Raw genomic sequence first — 22,556 nt, forward strand, 5'->3', positions numbered from 1 at the left:
TGCCGAGTGCCTACATGGGGACACTCGGCAACAAGATCTTTGCCGAGTGCCCTACAGTCGACACTCGGCAAACGCTGTCACGTGCACCGCACCCGCCAGCTCCCCAAGGCCGTTACGCTGTTGCCACGAACGTTCCCATTTTTCCACGGCCGTTACCGTTATGCTTCGCCGAGTGCCAAATTGGGGCACTCGGCAAACATATTGTAATGCCGAGTGTAATGGAACAGGCACTCGGCATTTAATAAACTTTGCCGAGTGTCGTCTTTGGCACTCGGCAAACAAATACAAAAACTTTCTCCAACGACCTCCAAACTTTTTCCTCCGTTCTCATACTATGTGAAAGACATCATATTTAAATTTGGCAAATTATCCTTTATGTTTACTATATTTAGATTATTTATTTGATTACAAGAATATTTTGTGTATAATTCAAATTTGAACTGCCAAATGTTGTCAAAAGTGTTGATAATTAATGGAAAAATTATATTCATGTTATTGAGTCAAATTTGAGGGTTTGTACAAGAATTTAAAGAAAAAAAAATCAAATATCTTATTCAGGAAACATAGCAATGAATTTGTGGCCGAATAGATTTTAAATTCTATAAAACACAAATGAAGTCCGAAAATTATGAAATTTGTAGTGAAAGCATGATATCATAAGTAGAGGCTGTGGAAAAAATTTGAGAAGATTTCAAAAAAGTTATCACATACGTTGGTTACAGGATGAGGAATCCTGAAGAGGATCCAAAGACATTTGAATGAGTCAGTTAAGTTTTTGAGTCCAACGGACCATCCAATTGAGTTTTGACTTCAAAATTTTTTGTGTAGGCAATGGACATGATGGATAGGTTTATGGTAAATATTCATTATTTTTTGAGCCCATTTGGTAATATTAAAGTTTTTTTAGTACTATGTAAATTGAATTTGAACTTATACTGCATGAAATAATGGAATTTTTTGGCTAAAGTATGTTAAATTTTTTATATACGCAATAGACCTCATAAATTGGTTTATGTTAAAGTTTGGTTATTTTTCGAAATGTTTTCGTATTTTTTAATTTTTTTGAAAAATGTAGTGAATTAGTTCATACAAATTGAAATATAGCTAAAAGTGATTGAAATAATATAATTTTTATCATTGAAGCATGATATATTTGTCTGAAATATAAGTTTAGTAATGAAATGTTAAATTATAATCAAAGAAATATGTTTAAATAAATTTTGAATTGAAGGATTTTGAAATGAAATCCTGGCTTTGCCGAGTGTTGCCAGCGTGGCACTCGGCAAAGCGGTAGCGGCTTTGCCGAGTGCCAAATCAGGGCACTCGGCAAAGCGGTCGTGTCTTTGCCGAGTGCCGTGATCTGGCACTCGGCAAAGTTTCTGCCCCCGCCCCCAGCTAAGTGACCGACCCGCACACACGCGCACTCACTCACGCCGCACACACCCGTACTCACGCCGCCGCCTCCACTCCGCCGAGCCGCCGCCTCCACGCCCCGCCCCGGCGCGCCGCGCCCTGCCCCGCCGCCTCCACGCCCCGGCTCGCCGTCTCCGGAGCCTGGTCCGGATTGAAAACTGGCCCATCCGGACCTTTCCTCCCCCTTTCCGGCCCGGAACGAAACCCCACCTCATTAGGTCCGGAACGAATCCTTGTTCTCTCCTTCTCCTTCCAGAGTCTCGAGGGGAGGCGCCGGCGCGGCACACGCGAAGGCGGCGCGGCCGTCCAGCGGCGGCGGCGGCGGAGGCGGCCTGGCGGATTCGGCTCCCCGGCAGCGGCTGTCCACTCCGGTCATAGTGACAGATACTTGCTCTTGGTAAATACAGGTCCATGTCCAAGCTTTAGAATACTAATCTGGTAGAGTTTTAGTAGTTTGTATTGCATATTTGTTGGTGTCACATCAGTGTGGAGCCTGCAAATTCCTCGAATATATGGATTATTTTATACTTATTACTACTTTTCTGGAGTTCAGTTTAATTTGGTATACTTACTACTACTTACTACTTAGGGTCGTTGTCCTTGAATGTATTCAACACTAAGGTTAGGTGATGCTAACCTGCGATTCATCATACTCCAGTAGTCTAGTGTAGTTAGGAGACGAGGCCGGGCCTCAAGACGGTCTTCTGTCATGCATCACTAGGAACCATGTATCCTGAAAATTGTTGATTTACTATAAATTTGATGCACCTTTGTCATTTTCATGTTAATTTTGAAGAATAACTTGCCTTTCTTTTTTCAAGATGTAGATGACTGAAGTAACACCAATGGCATGTCCTAGCATGTGTTTGCTTATTAGCGCTGATGCACATGATTACACAAAGTCACAAAACACATTAGGAAGAGTAGACCATAGGTGCATGTATTATATGTTCTATGCTAAATAGCAGCCTTATACCTTGTAAGGAAACTTTTAAGTAACAGCCTGAGCCTATGGAAATTTGAATGTGTAGTCGAAAGTTGGGACTTTTGAACTTTGATGTCACCTCCTTCCTGGGACTTTCTTTAAACTCTAGCTCAATCAGTAGCATTTATCAGATTCTAACAACATCAGGTCTCAGGACATCATGTCTTAGTGACTAATACTGACCGAGCAATTAATGCAAAGGTACTGTTTTGTATGTATAAGCGCTGATTTGTATCATTGCTGTTTCATATGCATACGATAGTCGTGTTCAATTAATGCAAAGGTGGATATTATGTCAACAGAGAAAATCGTGTTCAATGTGCCCTCAATGCTTTAGTAGTTTCCGCTGATGATTTTGCTTTCTTGCTAGTCATGATGCTTAACCTTTTATTTGTTCTGACTGCACAAAATATAGGCTGGTAGCGGCGTCCGCCTGCGACGTGCTCGACGAGAAGCTTGAACTGCGAGTCCACACCAAGCCGGCCACGCCTACACCGCCGACCCGTTGTAAGCACCGCCACCGTCTTTGCATATCTAGCACCTCGTAGTTCATGTAACCTAGTTAGGCGTCTCCCATTCGGAAGAGATACAATTGAGATATGCGGATCTTTGCATATCTATAATTATATCTCTTTCGAATTGTCCACGTTATTTGGACAGCCCGAGGATGCGTAGATACGGATAGTTACCATGATCAACTCCCATCCGAGACAGAGTCTCGGCATCACCTCCCCGTTGTTCTCCGGATACACAATCTCCCTTTCGGGACGTGTATTTGGAGAACAGCGGGGAGGTGCTGCCGAAATTTTGTCTCGGATGGTAGTGGACCATGAAAACTGACTATATGTACGCATCCTCGGGTGGGATTAGGACCTACCTTCACCTATTAGAATGTAGGGACAACACGTAGATGCATTTGATTTTTATTCTCACTCCGGTTTAGAGGATGGATGACCGTCATTGGATGTACACGGGCCGTCCAAGTCAGGCTACCATGACCGATGAATGGATTCGAAAGACCAATGATTTTTTGGAAGCCGCGTGGAGTCAGGCTGAAGGATCGAGTTTCTTGTGGTGTCCGTGCAACATATGTGGAAATAAGAAACGGAAAACGAAGAAGGTTATGGGCCAACATCTTTGCAAGTATGGATTTACGCCGGACTATACCCGGTGGATCTTTCATGGTGAAGGCCACCGTATGAGGGACGAGGTCGTGAGGCAACGCATCGATGATTGTGATGCTGATGGTGGGGTTGGAGACATGTTACATGACTATCATGAAGCACATTTCGGTGAACGACTGCAGGAGGAGGAGCCAGAGGCATCCGCAAAGGCGTATTTCGAGATGTTGGAGGCTGCACAGAAACCACTTCACGGTCATACAAAGGTTTCTCAGCTGGATGGCATCGGACGACTAATGGCCTTGAAGTCTCAGTTTAGCCTGAGCCGAGACGCCTTCGACAGTCTGTTGACCGTGTTTGGAAGCATGCTTCCAGAAAATCACATTATGCCAAAGTCAATGTATCAGGCACAGAAAATTCTCGGTGCACTTAAGATGCCATATGAGCAGATACATTCTTGTCCAAATGGGTGTATCTTATTTAGGAAGGAGCATGAGAAAGCTGCTTACTGTCCGAAATGTAAAACCTCTAGGTTCCTCGAAGTGGACTCTAGTGATGGTCAGCCTAAGAAGCAGCTCACGATTCCCGTGAAAATCCTACGCTACCTTCCTTTCATTCCGAGGATCCAACGACTATTCATGACCGAGGAATCCGTGCAACAGATGACCTGGCACAAGAAAGGTGTTCGATACAACCCTGACAAGATGGTGCATCTATCCGATGGTGAGTCATGGAAGAATTTTGATAGGATTCATCGTGACAAGGCTAATGAAGCTCGTAATGTACGTATTGCGCTTGCAATAGATGGGTTCAATCCTTATGGGATGGTGGCCGCCTCGTACTCATGCTGGCCTGTGTTTGTTATCCCTCTGAATCTCCCTCCAGGGGTCCTATTTCAACGACAGTCCATATTCGTGTCGTTGATTATTCCAGAGCACCCAGGGAATAAAATGAGTGTTTACATGGAGCCTCTGATTGATGATTTGGTCAAGGCATGGGACGAAGGGGTGTGGACCTATGATCGAGCAACAAAGACAAATTTTAGAATGTATGTTTGGTACCAATTCTCCCTGCATGACTTACCCGCGTATGGCATATTCTGCGGCTGGTGTACTCACGGGAAGTTCCCATGTCCAACATGCAAGGCAGCTCTGCAGTTCATCTGGTTGAGGAAGGGGGGTAAGTATTCGTCGTTTGACAAACATCGACAATTCCTCCCCGCTGACCATCCTTTTAGACAAGACGTTAAGAACTTCACGAAAGGTGTAAAAATTACAGAATTTGCACCGCCGATCATGACGGGTGCTGCGATTCATGCTCAGATAGACGCTCTCCGAGTCAACGATGGCGGTGGTTTTGTTGGGTACGGTGAGGAACATGCTTGGACTCAGAAGTCTGGGCTGTGGAGGCTCCCTTATATTGATGATATTCTGCTTCCACACAACATTGATGTGATGCATACTGAAAAGAATTGGGGGGAGGCACTTTTTGGAACAGTCATGGATATTTCTGATAAGACAAAGGACAACGTAAAGGCAAGAGTGGATCTGGCAATGTTGTGCGATAGACCAAGATACGAAATGAGGACTCCTGGACCCGGGAGGAAATGGAAGAAGACACAGGCCGACTTCGTCCTCACGAGGGCCCAGAAGAAAGAAGCACTAGAGTGGATCCAAAAGTTACAATTTCCCGATGGATATGCAACGAATCTTAGGAGGGGTGTGAACTTGACTACTATGCGAATCAACGGGCTAAAGAGTCATGACTACCATATATGGATTGAGCGGCTTCTTCCGGTAATGGTTCGAGGCTACTTACCTGATAATGTATGGCTCGTGCTAGCAGAGTTGAGCAATTTTTTCCGTTAGCTTTGTGCTAAGGAGTTATCTCGGGCTGTTATTGCGGACATGGAAAAAATGGCTCCCGTGTTGCTCTGTAAGTTGGAGAAGATCTTTCCACCAGCCTTCTTCAATCCAATGCAACATTTGCTTCTGCATCTGCCTTATGTGGCAAGAATGGGAGGGCCTGTGCAGTTCCGTTGGTGCTATCCAGTTGAAAGATGCCATAAGGTTCTTCGAACGAAATGTAAGAATAAATGCAAAATTGAGGCTTCGATTGCTGAGGCATACATTTTGGAGGATGTGTCAAACTTCACGACTAAATACTATGGTGAGAAGCTTCCCAGCGTGCATAATCCACCTCCTCGTTACAATGCTGGCGATAATGAATCGAGTCTCAGTATTTTCCGAGGGCAACTTGGAAGTGCAAGTGATGCGAGGTACAAGACCCTGAACCATGAAGAGTGGCGTCGTATCATGCTTTATTTGTTGACCAACCTTTCTGAGGTGGAGCCGTACATAGGGTAAGTTCTCATTTAACGTGTTCATGATGTTCCACGATTTAGCATCTCATTTAACATCTTCTTGCGTTTGCACTAAGCAGCATCCAACCCCTTGATCATATTTCACACAGGCAATTTGTTCGTCTATTCTGGCGTCGCTCAAGGTCTCCGACCCAGAACGAATCGGAGTCTCTTCTAAAAAATGGCGCCGGAAATTCTCAGCCCGATTTCATTTATTGGTTGCAACAAAAGGTAAACTCCGGTTCACATGATCTTTGCTATAACTATAGGTTCAAGTGCATATGATGAACTTTGTCCCTTTCGCTTTCAGGGGCAAACCGATTCGTCCATGAGTGCCGAGTTGAGACAAGTGGCTGATGGATTTAGCTATAGGGTTAGGTCATTTAACGTTTATGACATGAATGGATATCGCTTTCACACAACAGGATACGAGCAAAGTCGGCCCAATCGAAAAACCACTAATACTGGAGTATTTACGCTAGGCCAAGATGGGGTCGAGTATTATGAAAGACTTGAAGAAATATACGAACTCAAGTTTCGAGGTTCCGTACCACTGACTCCCGTTATTTTCAAATGCCATTGGTTTGATCCTACATTAACCAGGCGGACCCCAAATGTTGGCCTAGTCGAAATTCGTCAGGATTCAAAGTTACCAGGCGACGATGTCTACATTGTGGCTCAACAGGCCACACAAGTTTATTATCTCTCATATCCGTGCCAAACTGACAAACGTCTTCAGGGTTGGGATGTTGTGTATAAGGTATCGCCACACGGCAAACTTCCTGTCCCAAACAATGAAGACTACAACAATGGCAGAGAGTTCTTTCAAGAAGAAGGACTAGAAGGGAGTTTCGAGATAGACTTAAGTGACGTGATGGGAATGGAAGTGGACAATCAAAGGATTGCTGACAAGGAAGCTGGAGACGAGGTTGAAAATGCTCATGATTTAGAATTACTCGAGCGGCTGCGTTTGGGCAGAGACAGTGAAGATGACATTCCTCCTTCGAATTATGCTGATTACGTCGAGGAGCCAAATAGTGATGATGAGGATTATGATCCAGCTAATCCCGATTATGATGACTATTTCTAGTACATGTATGAACTGAATTATTTAATTCTATGTATATATATTATTTTATTTTGCTTAATTTGCTATGAATCGAATTGTTTAATTCTATGAACTGATTTTGCATATTTGTAGATATATTTATTGTTTATTTTGCATAATTTGTTAAGTACATATTGTTCATTTTTGCTGATTCATTTACAATTATTGATTGCAGGTTATTGATTCGAAATGCCAGGCGGGGGCAAGATTGGTTTCCTGAGCGCCTTGTACAGGAGTAGTGGTGGAGAGCAAGAGGCTCCTGAGGGGTCTAGTGCAGCAGGGGGGTCCAATGTCTCAGAGGGGTCCAAGAGGCGTTGGGGACGAGGGCCAGGGAGAACGAGAGGAGGTAAGACAAGTGGTGGATACCAGGGGAGGACGAGAAGAAGCAGGAGGGAGAGGACACCTCCAGATTTGACGGCGGCGGCGGCGGCGGAGGAGGAGGAGGAGGAGGAGGAGGAGGTGCGGGAGCAGGAGGAGCCGAGACAGGAGGAGGAGGACCAGGAGGAGGAGGAGGAGGCAGCAGGAGATACGAGGGCGGTGTGGTTGCGAGGACTGTCGCAACTGCCGCAGCGGCCGATACCTCTTGCGAGACGCCCGATCATTCGACCGGTACCAGACAGGTAATACTTTATGTTATACACAATGGCATTTATTTTTCAATTCATATGTTCAAAATGACAAGATACTAATACTTTATGTTATACACTTTTACAGGTATTGGATGCTCGTGCAGGCGGGTGCCCACAAAAGGAAGCCCAACGGCATCCTGGGAACCCTATGCAGGGAGCTCTTCCCTGGGCTGGTGATGCATGCCGGGAACCTGGAGCCGGCATACACGTGGGACCACTACATCGCCGTCCCAGATGCAGAAGATCGGGAAGGGAGGTCCTTCGGCAACAAGGCGAGACGGGTGGTGGGAGAATTTTGGGTAAGTCGTCGCACTATATTGGTGAATAGTTACCATATATTTGAAACTCTTTGAATATTGACTGCAATTATCGAGTCTATGCAGGATTTCTTCAGGTGCGAGCCAGGATATGAGGCCATAGCGGCTCAGGTGGCTGACACAGCATGTCGCAAACTAGTGAAGGACTTGCACTACGAGGCGCGTGTTCAGGCCGTAATTACCTACTGCGCCGATGTGGAAAAAAGGAAGGTCGGCAAGGACGTAGCAAGAAATATGTTTCTCACGCGGGAACAATACTTGAGGGTAAATGACGAAATCACTACTCATTTCTTTTGAATTTCATTTTCGGAAATGTCATCCACTTTGCTTCCATTACATGTAAGTGCCTCCGAACTGGTGTGCTGGCAAGGGCGCGTGCTGGGAAATGATGGTGGACATGTGGCTTAGCGAGGAGTGGATTCAGCGGCACAACTTATGCCGGGAGCGCCGCTTGTTGATGCAAGGTGCGCCACACCATCAAGGCAGCCGAGGCCTTCCCGAGTACAGGGATGTTTGGGTAAGTCATTACACTTTTTGGTACTTTCAAACTCTAAATTCTACATTCTCACTAATCATTGTATTCTTTCGCTTTGCTTGCAGTCGGGGTCACATGAAGACCAGGAATGCAATGACTTCCAGGCATACTGTATGGCGCACAAGGGCAGGGCGACGTCCGACGTCTCCTACAACCCGGCGGATCCACCCGAGGCGTACAGCAACCCAAGCGTCGACACGCGCATCACTGAGTACACGGAGATGGGAAAGGCACTCCATGGGGACACATGGGATTCGGCCACCCAGCCCCTTTCTGGAGAAGCCATCATGAGGGCAGGAGGAGGGAAGAAGCACGTCCGTTACTGGATCGCCAACAGCCTTGTCGACACAGCCAGTACGCCGACTCTCTCTCAGCTTCGGGCAAGGACCACCGACTCGACTCCGCCAATACGCCCACGGCCTAAGACTTCAGTGGCCAGCGTGCGTGCAATCCAGGTTATTTCTGCTCCATTTGTCGTTCGTTGCTGTTAGTTATATTTTGTTCGCATTGTAACATTTGGGTGAAATCTTATAGGCCCGGATGGACGAAGAGACGAAGAGGCGGGAGGAGATCGAGGCGAGGCTAGAGGAGGAGCGGACGCTAAGGCAGGAGCAAGAGCGCAGGTGGCAGGAAGAGCGGATGCAGGAGCGGCAGAGGATGGAGCAGGCGCTTCTTGCTGAGCGACAGGCCGCGCAACAATAGATGCAGACCATGTTCTCATATCTCCAAGGCCTTGGCGCGACAATCAACTATCAACCGCCGCCAACGATGGCCTGGCCTCCACCACCGCTGCCACCGCTAGGCATTCCGTCTATCTTTCCTCCATCTGGCGCTACAGGCACTCCTGTGAGTATGATATATAGATTTACTTTGCTTGCACATATATATTCAAATTTTGAGATACTTTATGTCAATATATCATGTGCTATATCTGAAAGAACATCTAGACTCACTTAGTGGAGTGTTGAGATACTTAGTGGTTGGCTGATCGAACACGTGTGCTACATGATCCTTCCCAAGATCTCTCGTGCTATATACTAGAGATTAGCTAGGCTGCCAATGTAATTTCCCACAAATTAGACAGTAAATTCGTGACTATATATTGCTGTTTAATTACGTATGATTAGGAGGCACCAGGACTGATCTTTCAGCCACACTTGGAAAATTAGTGGAAGTTTAGAACGATCGTACATGATGGACAAGTAGTATAATCTCAGTACTCCTTTTATTTTTTCCTTCTTTTATCAAGCTAATACTGGTTCAGATGCATTGCAAATAATACTTGTGTTTGATGCAATATATACGGCCTGCATTTTTATTGTATTTTACCTTGTTCAGATAGTGGCTATATGCATCACCATGCCAAAAGTTAAAATATTTTTTTTTTGCAGAATCAATCGATTAGGGGGTCAAATGAGCCTCCGGACGAGCATTCACCGGCACGTGCAGCGTCGTAGTGGCCACCTAGCTAATTTAGAGTTGTTTATGATATTTGTTCTACGGGCTTGTTGTTGTTGGACTAGACTTGTTTAATTAGTTGGACTAGTGCTTGTTGAACGTTACACTTATACCATCGATGTTGGACTTATGCTATTTGTGATATTCATGCGACACAGCGTGAGATATTTGCGTTATTATGTGATGGATGTGCCATATATATACTGTAACGCTTGTCTGGAATGTATATATGTTTTTTTTTGTGATAATGAATGTGGTTAATACATAAAAACAGAAAAAATATAAAAAAATAGCAAGCTTTTGCCGAGTGTTTTTACCCTGACACTCGGCAAAGCAACCATTTTTCTATTTCCTGGAAAACGTATTTGCCAAGTGTAATTACCTTGGCACTCGGCGAAGTTTGAAACTTCGCCGAGTGCCAGACGACTGGCACTCGGCAAAGACCCAAACTTCGCCGAGTGCCAGACGCCTGACACTCGGCAAAAACCCAAACTTCGCCGAGTGCGGCCAGGTTGGCACTCGGCGAAGTTTGAATCTTTGCCGAGTGCCGAGCATATGGCACTCGGCAAAGTTTTCGACACGTCCCGTTCGGCCGTCCCGTTCGCCAGTTCGCCGTCCCGTTCGCCAGTTCACCTGTCCGTCCGTCCGTCCCGTTTCAACTTTTTTTTTGCCGAGTGCGACTTGGCACACGGCAAAGGTTTGCCGAGTGCCCGAGAAAAGGCACTCGGCAAAGCCGGCTTTGCCGGTAGAAGAAAGGCCGTGTGCGCTTTGCCGAGTGCCACACTCGGCCAACAATTTGCCGAGTGTTTTTCTGCCTTTGCGAGTGTCTGTGACACTCGGCAAAGTACCTGAGTCCGGTAGTGATTTTCGATAATATTGTATTGTTTTAGTTTCAGATAAAAAAATGCGAAAGTGAAAGTGGTGGAGCTTTCGTCGATCGTTTCCAACCATTTTCATCTCTTTTCGCAAGCTTTCCCCAGCAGATCAACGCCTGGATGATAGGAGAATGAGACTCTCAAGGAAGATAACGATCAAAGTGCGTGCGGGCGAAAAGTGCCGATAAATACGATGAGAGATAGTGATTCCATGATGAAGGGTGTCACTACTTTTGAATCGTCAAAAGTTTTCTCGCCCGATTTGCATTGGCACAAAGCGTACTGATATATGTATGTTAGGTATGTGCACCGAAAATTTGAGGTATGTTGGATGTCTCGCTCTATCGCTCTGTGCAGTGCTTGCCACTCGCCTCTCCTGTAGGCCCGTCGATTGACAGGGCCGGCCAAGGTGGGCACCTGGGCCCCCAAAAGAATTAGTACCCCCCAAATCATGTGATTAAGGTAACTAATTACTATATATAGTTAAGCATTAAAAAAAATGAAAAGGCCCACTGCTGTAAGCCTATTCCCCATACGGCAAGTGAAGTCAGCAAGGAACTCCAAAAGGCAAAGCCAATACTAGTTGAAGTAAGCACTGTGTTGGGCGCTGATCAGGTGAGATTTACTAGTTATTGCACGTCTAACTCGTTTCTGACTAATTATATATGTTTAGTTGAAATCGGAATCTGATCTTCGTCATGGGCTACACGAAAATGGTTTAGGCCCTGTTTGGAACATTAGCCTAGGCCTAATTTTGAGAACTGATGTTTAGCCTTGAATGAGTAGACTAAGAATTAGTTCAAGGTAGGTTGTTTGGATCCATGGGCTAATGCCCATCCTCTCTCTCATTCCCATGTCTAGGTGTGTGTGTGCATACTCAAATTTTTTTATAGAGACCATACAAAATTAGCCCCATTATCACTCCTTGGAGGGGCTAAGGATTTTGAGAGGGATAATCCACTTTAGTCCAAAATTATCCCACCCATTTGGATTACCATGGATTGGAACTTAGGATATGCCATGTCAAAATTTCAACATACAATTCGATATTCAGTACAATCTAAAAAAATTCGGCACACAACAAAAAGTTCCACGAGCAATTCGGTATACAAGCAATTAGGTTTAATACTTGCATAGATTACAATATAAATATAAATAGTAGAAGCATATTAAATCCTAAAAATGCATAAAATAAGTTTACACACCTACAATAGTTCAAATAGGTTACCTTATTCCTTCTTATCAGGCCTACGCTTCTTAAATATTGAGTTGCATGCACCAACCAATTATACATGAAAATCGATATGTTTTGCATCATCCAATGCATACGGTCTAAGTTGCAGGAGTACTATACATCATGTCCGCCATTTACTAAACATCTTAATTACCGGCTGCTTTACCAATGATTAGCGATACTTTGCCACGTATACTAATTTAATTTAGCACTAGACTGTGGTAATGCACGAGATAGTGGGAGACATAGTGGAAGGAGTAGTCGTTAACGACGCGGCTTTCGCTTCCGGCCACTTTTATTTATTTGCAAGCTCGCATCCTTGGGCCGGGACACGGAAACAAAATCGGCAGTGGAGTGGAGGATTATTGTGTTGCGCAGCAAATAATTAACAGCCTAGCTAGTCTTTCCCTTTTTTTCTCGGCTGCGGGCCGTTGTTCACTGATGTACACACTCTCGGAATATTTGCACATATGTAGGTGCGTCTCACTTTCATCCACAACTAGTAGCGCATACTCGGCTCTGCATTGGATAGGAAAAGGTATGTAGCAGCAAAGCACTAAACTGAAACCAGATAAGCTCGTGGTCAGCGCTAAACATCAGCTTTACGCTCTGTTCCTACGTCGAATGATGTCGCTCGCTCGTGTCTCACGTGTGGGTGATGAACTCTGTTGATCACTATATATAGGTGCTGCTGCTAACGGTAGTATGTGCAGGATAGGTTAGGTCAACTCTGGTCTTACGAGTTATAACGGTGACAATGACATGCATGTTGACATGGAGGAAGCTGGGAGCGACATCTTACTGTTACTAATTGGAGACTCCTTTTGAGGCGTCCACGTTGATCCTCACGAGACGTGCTAGAAAAATAAACAAAATTCTAGAAATTCTCGCAAAATTCAGAAACATCGGGCCATCAATTTAGTCTCATCAACAATAATAACCATTAGATCTATTTTACTCTAAGAAATAACCCACCATTACCATTACGAAGAATAATCTAAAATAACCCCCAAAATATAGATATAAATTACCCACCTATGCCATTATAAAAGAATTAAAGTTTACAATGCTTGAAAAAAATAGGAAACGTCCATATGATAAAATCACGGTGGTGAAGGTAGGAAGTACCTAGGGTAAAATACCTGATACTTTCAAAATGTGGGACTAAGTACCAAAAATGGTGGAACCAAGTACCGATTTAATTTAATTTTTATAGATCAATGGCCAAAAAAAATTTAAGGGAATAAGTACCTGAAAGTACCTTTTGGTAATTTACAATCATTTTAAAAGAGCTCTTATCTCTATTATTATTGAATTAACCTCTAGTTTGTTATTATTTCAAAACAAACACTCTAAGAGGCTTATACATATGTTTCTAAATTACCCACTTCACTTCAATGTTAAAAAATATAAATGTATAGATGCATGATGTGTGTCATCATGCAGGTCACAAAGTTTTACGCTTATATTTCAGTTAGGTATATTTAATATATATGGATGTGTGACTTGAAGATATCAAATTGAATATAGATGAAAAAACAAAAAGTAAGTGGTAAGTAGTATGTAGTAAGGGTAGTCCCAGTGCAGGTCTTGAAGTTGGGTCTTGGGCTCTTGGCACATTAGTATAGGTAAAATGCATATGTGGCAGTATATTGAGAGACCTAGGTTTTATTCAAGACCTGGTGTCTTCACAAGTATCGATACAGTAAGACCGGACTTTGTTTTCGTAACCCTTGGTCTTATGGTGGGTCTTATCTAATTAGAGTCCCCATACAAACTACTCAAGACCTAATGCATTGGGAAGGTTGGATCTTAGGTGGGTCTTCTCCCTCAAGACCCACCCTTAAGACCCAATGCATTAGGAGTGCCCTAATTAAAATATATGGCATCTAACTCCAATATACATACATACAACAATGAATGATCATATCGAGTTTCATGTTGAATAAATGTGTGATATAAAGGAGAAAATGTACAAATATAAATGCAACACATATATAGTATCGATAATTATAGTCTATCGTGACTGGCTAAATGTATACAATGAGAAAGAGCAAAGATAAATTATATTAATTAATTGCGTATGCACTAAATTTATCCTCTAACTTCTAACATTTAAAAATTGCTAGCCCGTGCAGAGCACGGGTTGATGGGCTAGTTCATCTAACAGGGGCGGACGTAGAACCAGAGCTGGCCGGGTGAAGCTACGGGCTAACCGAAAGTTATCAAAGGGTGGCTAAGGGTGGCTTAGCTGTTTTTCACAGCCAAGGTGGGTTATGGCCAAGGTTGGCTAGGCTATGGCCAGCAATGGCCACGGTTAGGCTAAAGTCGGCCAACGACACCGAAAGACCGGGATTTGTATATTGGAACTATAGTGCACTTCCCACATATCATCTATAACACCAAAATATGTTGTATTTTGACATGTTCTCTCATCTAAGACTGCAATACGAACACCACCATTCTAGAATACAGTCTTCCTGTCCTTGGCGGCAGTATAGAATAGATATCCATTAATATCATACCCTTGCCAGGATGTAACCTGGCTAGATGGACCAGCTACCAATCTTTTGATTGTTTGCTCCTCCACGGTCTCCCCATCTGGTAGATGCAGGTCCTTCAACCATGCAGTCAGTTGACGCTTGTTCTCTCTCATGATCCAATCATCCGAGCGGCCGTTACTTTCTGCATGAATCATGCTCAAGTGTTCGTTGACTAAAGGTGTCATTATCGTGAGGTACTGCAAGATGCTATAATGTGCTTGCAGCACACCTTTGAAAACTTTGTCGATGAATATTTTTCTCCCAACTGTTCCCACACCTTCCAACCTCCCCAAAATTGTGGAATTGGCAAACCAAGGGACACATTATCCTGTAGGTAACCAAGACAAGACTCGATGACTTCCTTGGTACTGTATCCCCCTATCATGGACCCCTCAGGATGAGCACGATTCAGTACGTACCAATTGTGGATGGATATAAAACACCCATATGTCCACATTTCGTGTAGGTAAAGTGGACTAAGTGCCCATATCTGATCGACCATGTGAATCATTAGGTGTTCAGTTATATTAAAAAACCCTGGAGGGAAGCACATCTCGAGCTGTGTCGTAGTCTCCCCAATGAATTCTTTGAGATCCTGCAACTCATATTCGTCGATCACCTTTTGTGAAATCCTATTGAAGAAGTAACACAACCGAGTGATTACCATCTTTACATATATATTGGCTTGATCGCTCTGATTGCAATCAGGGGGAACACCGTCAACAACACGCGACAATCATGACTGTTTCCTTATCTTGGACGTGAAACGACTTGGTACACTGATCCTTCTTAAGCTCTCGCACATTGCCTTCTTCTCATCACGTGTTAAGTTGTAGCTAGTTGGGGGGAGTTCATATCTGCCACTCCCTTTATCCACAGGGTGAAGATCTTATCTTATCCTCATAGCTACCAAGTCCTGACATGACTTCAAGGTATCCTTTGTTTCAATTGATGTCTCTAGGAGGAGCCCAATTGTGTTACCAAATACATTCTTCTTCAGGTGCATACCATCGATTGCATGGCGGATCTCAAGATCTGCCTAATACGGCAAGTACTTGTAGAAGATGGACTGTTTCTTGAATGGTACACGATTGATGGGTGCCTTATCTCTTTCTCTTCTTGCCATCTTCCGTCTTCTTCCCATAAACGACCTGGACGTTCCGGACTATATTGAAAACATAGTGCCCGTCTCGTCGTACTGAAGCAGAATAGAATTCAGGCTTGCCATCAAAATGATTATAGAACTTCTTACTTCGGTACCTATGTCCTTCCACCAAGAAGCGTCTGTACCCAATGTAAACTACCTTTCGAGAACCTCCAAGGAAGGACGATATGATGCCATCCACGCACACCGTGCATCCCTTCTTACCTTTCATCTGTCCTGACAGGACAAACAATGCCCGATAATCATGAACAGTGACTAATATAATGACTCTAAGCTTAAAGGACTGTTGTGCAAAACCATCAAAGATATTGATACCTGAAGCATCCCCTCATAAGAGAAGACTTAAATGTGATACCAACATCAGTCCCAGGAGGCTGATGACACATTTATTACATCAGATGGTTCATCACCGTACAACTCTATGCGGTAATGGGCAGTGAAGCGCCACTATCGCGAGGATTGCAACTAAAACCCACACAACTACATTCACTACGAAGAGGGGGTCATCAGAGTCTTGCACCATACAGAAACTCCTGCGGGTGACCCTAATCCACAGGCAAGGTTGGGTGCAGGACGGTACCCCTACTCAGTGTCGTCAGGAACGAAGTCTGGATCTTCCTCTGTAAAAATAAAGGATGGGGTGATTACAAATGTACTCAGCAAGTCCAACCACACCCCCGAAGGGGGAATAAACAGAATATAATGTACAGGGTAATTCAAGGATAAGGTTAAGGTTTACTTTTGCGGAAAGCTAGATTTTATGCAAGGGTTCATTTGAAAGAAAGCATTTCCAAAAACCAGTTTTCTTGTACCGAGTAACACGAAGGGTTGATCCACATAGGATCCAAGTTTTAAGCTGCTACCGGACTCCTCATCCGCCGTAGCACACGGCACAACTGCCGGACACTTTTCCAAAACAACTCACGCCAACCCATCCCTTCCCAGAATAAACACTAGTTGTGTGACCACACCGTAACTCGCCCAGTACCGTGGGCACCCGCGCGTCGAGGCGGCGAGTGGCACGGCGGCTCAGTGAGGCGAGGCGTGCGGCGTGGGCAGAGGTGGCAGCGGCGGTGTTGGCGTGAGTGTGTGTGTGCGGGCCGCGCGTGGGCAGGACGGGGCGGGACGCGCATGCAGGAGCGGCGAGCTGCTGCGGCCGCAAACGTCACGGCGGGCGGAGCATGCGCGCGCGCGTGCGCGTTCAGTAGTGCTCGCGCAGTGGGGTGGTGGCGGGTGCGCGGGCCCGGGAAGCATGGCGCGCGGTGCAAGCGAGGTCGGGTAGCCGGGCTGGGCGTGAGCGCGGGCCGAGCGGTGCTCGGAAGCGTGTGGGAGCGGGACAGAGGAGGGAGAAGGAGAAGGGAGGAGGGAGGAGAAAGAAAAAGAAAAGAAAAGAAAAAGGGAAAAGAAGGGAAAAGATGGGAAAAAGAAAAAAAGAGGGAGAGAAAGAGAGAGAGAGCGAGTGCGCGCCGGCGGCGATTGCGGCCCGGTCGGCCACCGGTGCTGCGACATCCGGTCGGGCGACGCACGCGGAGCGAGGAGAAACAGAGGGGATGGGACAGTGGTTGAGTTTGGGTGTCGGGTCAGTTTTTCGGGAGATCGGGAGATCTAGCGGAAAAATGATTTGAGCTCAACGACGAAAACTTTTGCAAAACAAATTTAGTGCGTGATTTAATTTGGAGAGTTTTTTTTTCAGGGTGTTACAAACCTACCCCACTTAAAATGAATCTCATCCTTGAGATTCGGCTGGCTCCTAAACAGATGGGGAAACTCCTTCTTTAGAGCGTCTTCGCGTTCCCACGTAGCTTCTTCTACTCCGTGTCTGCTCCACTGAACTCTGCAAATCCGTACTTCGGAGTTTCTTGTCCTCCTAGTGACTGTGTCCTGGATCTTGACCGGTATTTCCTAGTATCGCAGGTCTGGCTGCAGATCTATCACTTCTATTGGCACGTGTTCTGCCTCGGGTACTCTCAAACACCTTCTTAATTGCGAGACATGAAATACTGGGTGTATATCCGACATTTCTTCTGGTAGCTCGAGACGGTACGCTACTGCTCCGACTTTCTTCAAAACTCGGTATGGTCCAATGTACCGAGGGCCAACTTTCCTTGTACCTGAAACCTCTGGGTTCCTCGAATGGGTGAAACCTTGAGATAAACGAAATCTCCTGGGTTGAAACTTATTTCCCGTCTTTTCTTGTCTGCGTAGCTCTTCTGTCGAGACTGGGCTACTTTCAGCTCTTCTGTCGAGACTGGGCTACTTTCCGCTTTTCTCTAATCTCGGCAACTCTTTCTTCTGCTTCCTTAATGAGAGCGGGTCCGACTAGGGCACGTTCTCCAACTTCTGACCACATTAGGGGAGTTCTGCGTTTTCTCCCCTAGAGAGCTTCGAACGGTGACATGCCCAGGCTTGCTTGGTAACCGTTGTTGTATGAAAACTCAGCATAAGGTAAACTTTGCTCCCAATCCTTGCCATAGGTAAGGACACATGCTCTCAACATATCCTCCATGATCTGATCCACCTTTTCTGTCTGGCCATCCGTTTGCGGGTGATAAGCGGAGCTGAAATCCAACTTGGTGCCCATGGCTTTATGCAAACTTTTCCAAAACCTAGAGGTGAATTGGGTCCCTCTATCTGAAACAATTCTGCTAGGCACACCGTGAAACTTTACTATGTTTTCCACATAAAGTTTTGCTAGCTTTTGTCCACTGTAATTTGTCCGTACGGGTATTTGTCCGTACGGGTATGAAATGAGCCGATTTAGTGAGTCAGTCCACTATTACCCATATGGAGTCGTGTCCTTTCTGTGTTTTGGGCAAACACAATACAAAGTTCATTCCTATTTCATCCCATTTCCAAACCGGGATGGGTAGGGGTTGCAACAAACCTGCTGCCTTCTGATGTTCGGCCTTGATCCTTTGACAAGTATCGCAATGGGCGACAAATCGTGCAATATCCGCCTTCATTCCATTCCACCAATATTTTTGTCTGAAGTCCATATACATCTTGGTGGATCCTGGGTGGATGGAGTAGGCCGAGTTATGGGCTTCATCCATAATTATTTGCCGGATTTCTCCTTTCTGGGGCACACAAATTCTATTTTTATACCATAGAGTTCCCATGTCATCTACTCGAAAATCCGGTGCTTTGTTTTCTCCAGTATGTTTGCGGATCTTCATTAAGTCCTTATCCGAACATTGGGCCTTTCTGATTCTGTCCTCTAGTGTGGATTGAACGTTCAGTATGTGGCTAGAGCCTCGAGGGACAATGTGCACATTCAATTGTGCCATTTCCTCTCGCCGGTGTTCATCCTTGGGTCCATAGGATTTCCGGCTTAAGGCATCGGCTACCACGTTAGCCTTGCCAGGGTGGTAATGAATTTCCACATTATAATCCTTAATCAGTTCTAACCATCTTCTTTGCCTCAAATTCAAATCTGGTTGGGTGAAAATATACTTCAAACTCTTGTGGTCGGTGTAAATCTCACACTTATTTCCAATCAAATAATGTCTCGAAATCTTAAGGGCATGCACTATGGCTGCAAATTCTAAATCATGGGTTGGATAATTCTGCTCATGAGGCCTGAGTTGGCGGGAAGCGTATGCAACGACTTTCCCGTCTTGCATCAGTACACAACCCAATCCTTGTCGGGATGCATCACAATAGATGACAAAATCCCAATGAATATCTGGTAGGGTCAGCACTGGGGCGGTCGTCAACTTATTCTTCAATTCTTGAAAACTTCTCTCACATGACTCTGTCCAGGTGAATTTCTTCTCCTTCTTGAGCAGCTCTGTCATGGGCCGGGCTATCTTGGAAAATCCTTCAATGAATCTTCGATAATACCCAGCTAATCCGAGAAAATTTCTGATTTTACTAACATTGGTCAGTTGCTGCCAGTTGGAAACTGCTTCGACCTTCTCGGGGTCCACTGCTACTCCTTCCGCGGTCAGAATATGACCAAGGAAGGCTACTTTCTCTAGCCAGAATTCACATTTGCTGAATTTGGCATATAGCCTATGTACTCTCAATTTTTCCAAAACTACTCTCAGATGTTGCTCGTGCTCCTGAACACTCTTCGAGTAAATAAGTATGTCGTCGATGAAGACTACGACAAACTTATCTAACTCGTCCATAAACACCTTGTTCATGAGGTTCATGAAATACGCAGGTGCATTAGTTAGTCCAAAAGACATCACGGTGAACTCAAACTGCACGTATCGGGTGACAAACGCTGTCTTTGGAATGTCGCTCTCTCTAATCCTGAGCTGAAAATATCCTGATCTCAGATCAATCTTGGAGAAGTACTTGGCTCCTTTTAGTTGATCGAAAAGGTCATCAATCTTGGGGAGGGGGTACTTATTCTTGATGGTAACTTCGTTCAGCGCCCGGTAATCTACACACAACCTCATACTCCCATCCTTCTTCTTGACAAATAGGACTGGTGCTCCCCAAGGCGACGAGCTTGGTCTGATGAAGCCAATTCGTTGTAATTATTCCAGTTGTTTCTTTAATTCTGCCAATTCGGAGGCTGCCATCCTATAGGGTCTCTTGGCTATAGGGGCGGTTCCAGGGACAAGGTCGATAACAAACTCTATATCCCTAACTGGTGGCATCCCAGGAAGTTCTTCCGGAAAAATATCTGGGTACTCCTTTACTACTGGGACTTCAACCAAGGACTTGGCTTCCATGCTAAACACCTTGTCAGTACAACCTATGAGACCATTGTCTTGGCTTAACCAGTCCATTCCAAGGATCACGTCTATTCCCTTAGACTTAAGTAGTACTAAGTCTGCTAAAAATTTTATCCCACTTAAATTGATCCTTACCCGTAGACAGCCTAGTTGACACTTGATGTTACCTCCAGGTGTCCGGGTTAATAAGGGTGTTTTTAGTAGTACTGTAGGTATATTGTGCTTTTCCACAAAACTCGAGGATATGAACGAGTGTGATGCTCCAGAATCAAATAGTACTGTTGCAAGAGCTGAGCTGACTAGGTACTCACCGAGCACTACCCCCTGAGCTCCTTGAGCCTCCTGCGCGTTGATGTGGTTGACGCGGGCTCGTCCAAATGACTGCTGGGGCTGCCTCATCTGCTGACTGTTGTTGTTGGTGTTGTTGTTGTTGCGGATGGGCACTCGGTTGGCACCTGACAGAACTGGCCTTGGTCCATTCACCGTGTTGGAGAAGGCTGATGTAGCAGGCTTGTTCTTGGCATATGGGCAGTTGGTAATGAAATGTCCTGTCTCACGGCAGTTGAAACAGACCCTAGCATTGCTGTTGTTGGTGGTGACTTGGCTTGCATTGCTCTGCGGGGCCCTCATGGTGTTCTGGCTCCTGAACTATGTGTTAGGGGCCTGTGGGCCTATCACCTGAGATTGAGTCCTGTACTGCATTGGGGCCTAGGATCTTGATGCAGTGTAGCTGAAGCTACTTGGTTTCTGGAAGCGATCCTGTTGGCGGGACTTGCTTTCCAGGAACTTGCGCTTGTTATCCTTCCTCTCTTCAATTTTGGCCCTTTCTGTAAGAATGGCCTTGTTCATCAGAGTGTTGAAGTCCGGATAGATCTGCGGAGTAAGCAAGGTCCGGAGTTCTGGGTTTAATCCTTTCTTGAATATATCCTGCTTCTTCTCATCATCATTCACTTCTTCTGGTGCATATCGGGCCAACTCCATGAACTGATGGGTGTACTCTTCCACCGACATGCTTCCTTGCTGTAGTGCATGGAACTCATCCGCCTTGCGCTTCATGGTAGCTGAGGGAATATGATATCGGCGGAACTTTTTCACAAACTCTTCATAAACATGGAAGGTGTGAGGAGCCCTTTAATGGGTGCCATGAGTTCCCTTCTCAGGAAGCTTGATGAATTACTGCTCAAGCACCAATCTCTCACTATGGCTCGTCATCTCAGAGATGTTCTTGGCAGCATAAGCACCAATCTGGCAAAGCTATCGGAGTTGGACGACCCATCTCTCACTATGAACTACTGGATGAAGGATGTGCGCGAACTGTTCTATGACATGGAGGACTGTGTCGACCAATTCATCTACGGTGATGACACAGATGCCAAGATAGAATGGATCAATGACATCTTCTTAGGATTTAAGACTCGTGTGGACGAGCTGATAGAACGATGCGGCAGATACAAGTTTGCTGAATTTAGTTTCAATCATCCTACAACCACTGTTAGACATTGTGTTCGAATGGTGTACGGGGAGCCCAGGCCTGCTGTCTCTGTCGTCATGGAGAGCCGAACAAATGAGCTTCCCTGGATTATGGAGCTGAAAATCCATGAAGCAAGCGACCCGCAGCTCAAGGTTGTATCCATTCTTGGTGATGAAGGAGTTGGTAAGAGCACGCCTTCCCAAAAACTATGGTGTGAACTGGGTGGACAGTTTGAATGTCGAGTTTTTGTGCAGACGGCCAAAAAGCCTGACATGAGGAGGATTCTTAGAAGCATACTCTCACAAATCCACCAGCAGAAACCTCCCCAAGCTTACCAAGTGCCACATCTTATTCATGATATCAGGAAGCATCTCAAAGATAAGAGGTTTTACTTAGGCCTATACACTCTCTATATATTTCCTTCACATATAAGTGGACAAATTTTCATTCACATGTGCAAGTTATTCATGTGCAAGTTATTCTTTTTGTGCATTAGATTCATGAAGAGATTGAGGTGTTTCTTTTGCTCACATGTTAATCTAATTGATTGATCTTGGGACATGATTAATAAAGACATTCACACTACAACTAGACATACGTATTTATATTTTCAGAAATTGTTATCGCCATAAATTAACAGGGTTAATTA

This window comes from Panicum virgatum, chromosome 8K (genome assembly GCF_016808335.1).
Source record: "Panicum virgatum strain AP13 chromosome 8K, P.virgatum_v5, whole genome shotgun sequence".
Lineage (NCBI taxonomy): Eukaryota > Viridiplantae > Streptophyta > Magnoliopsida > Poales > Poaceae > Panicum > Panicum virgatum.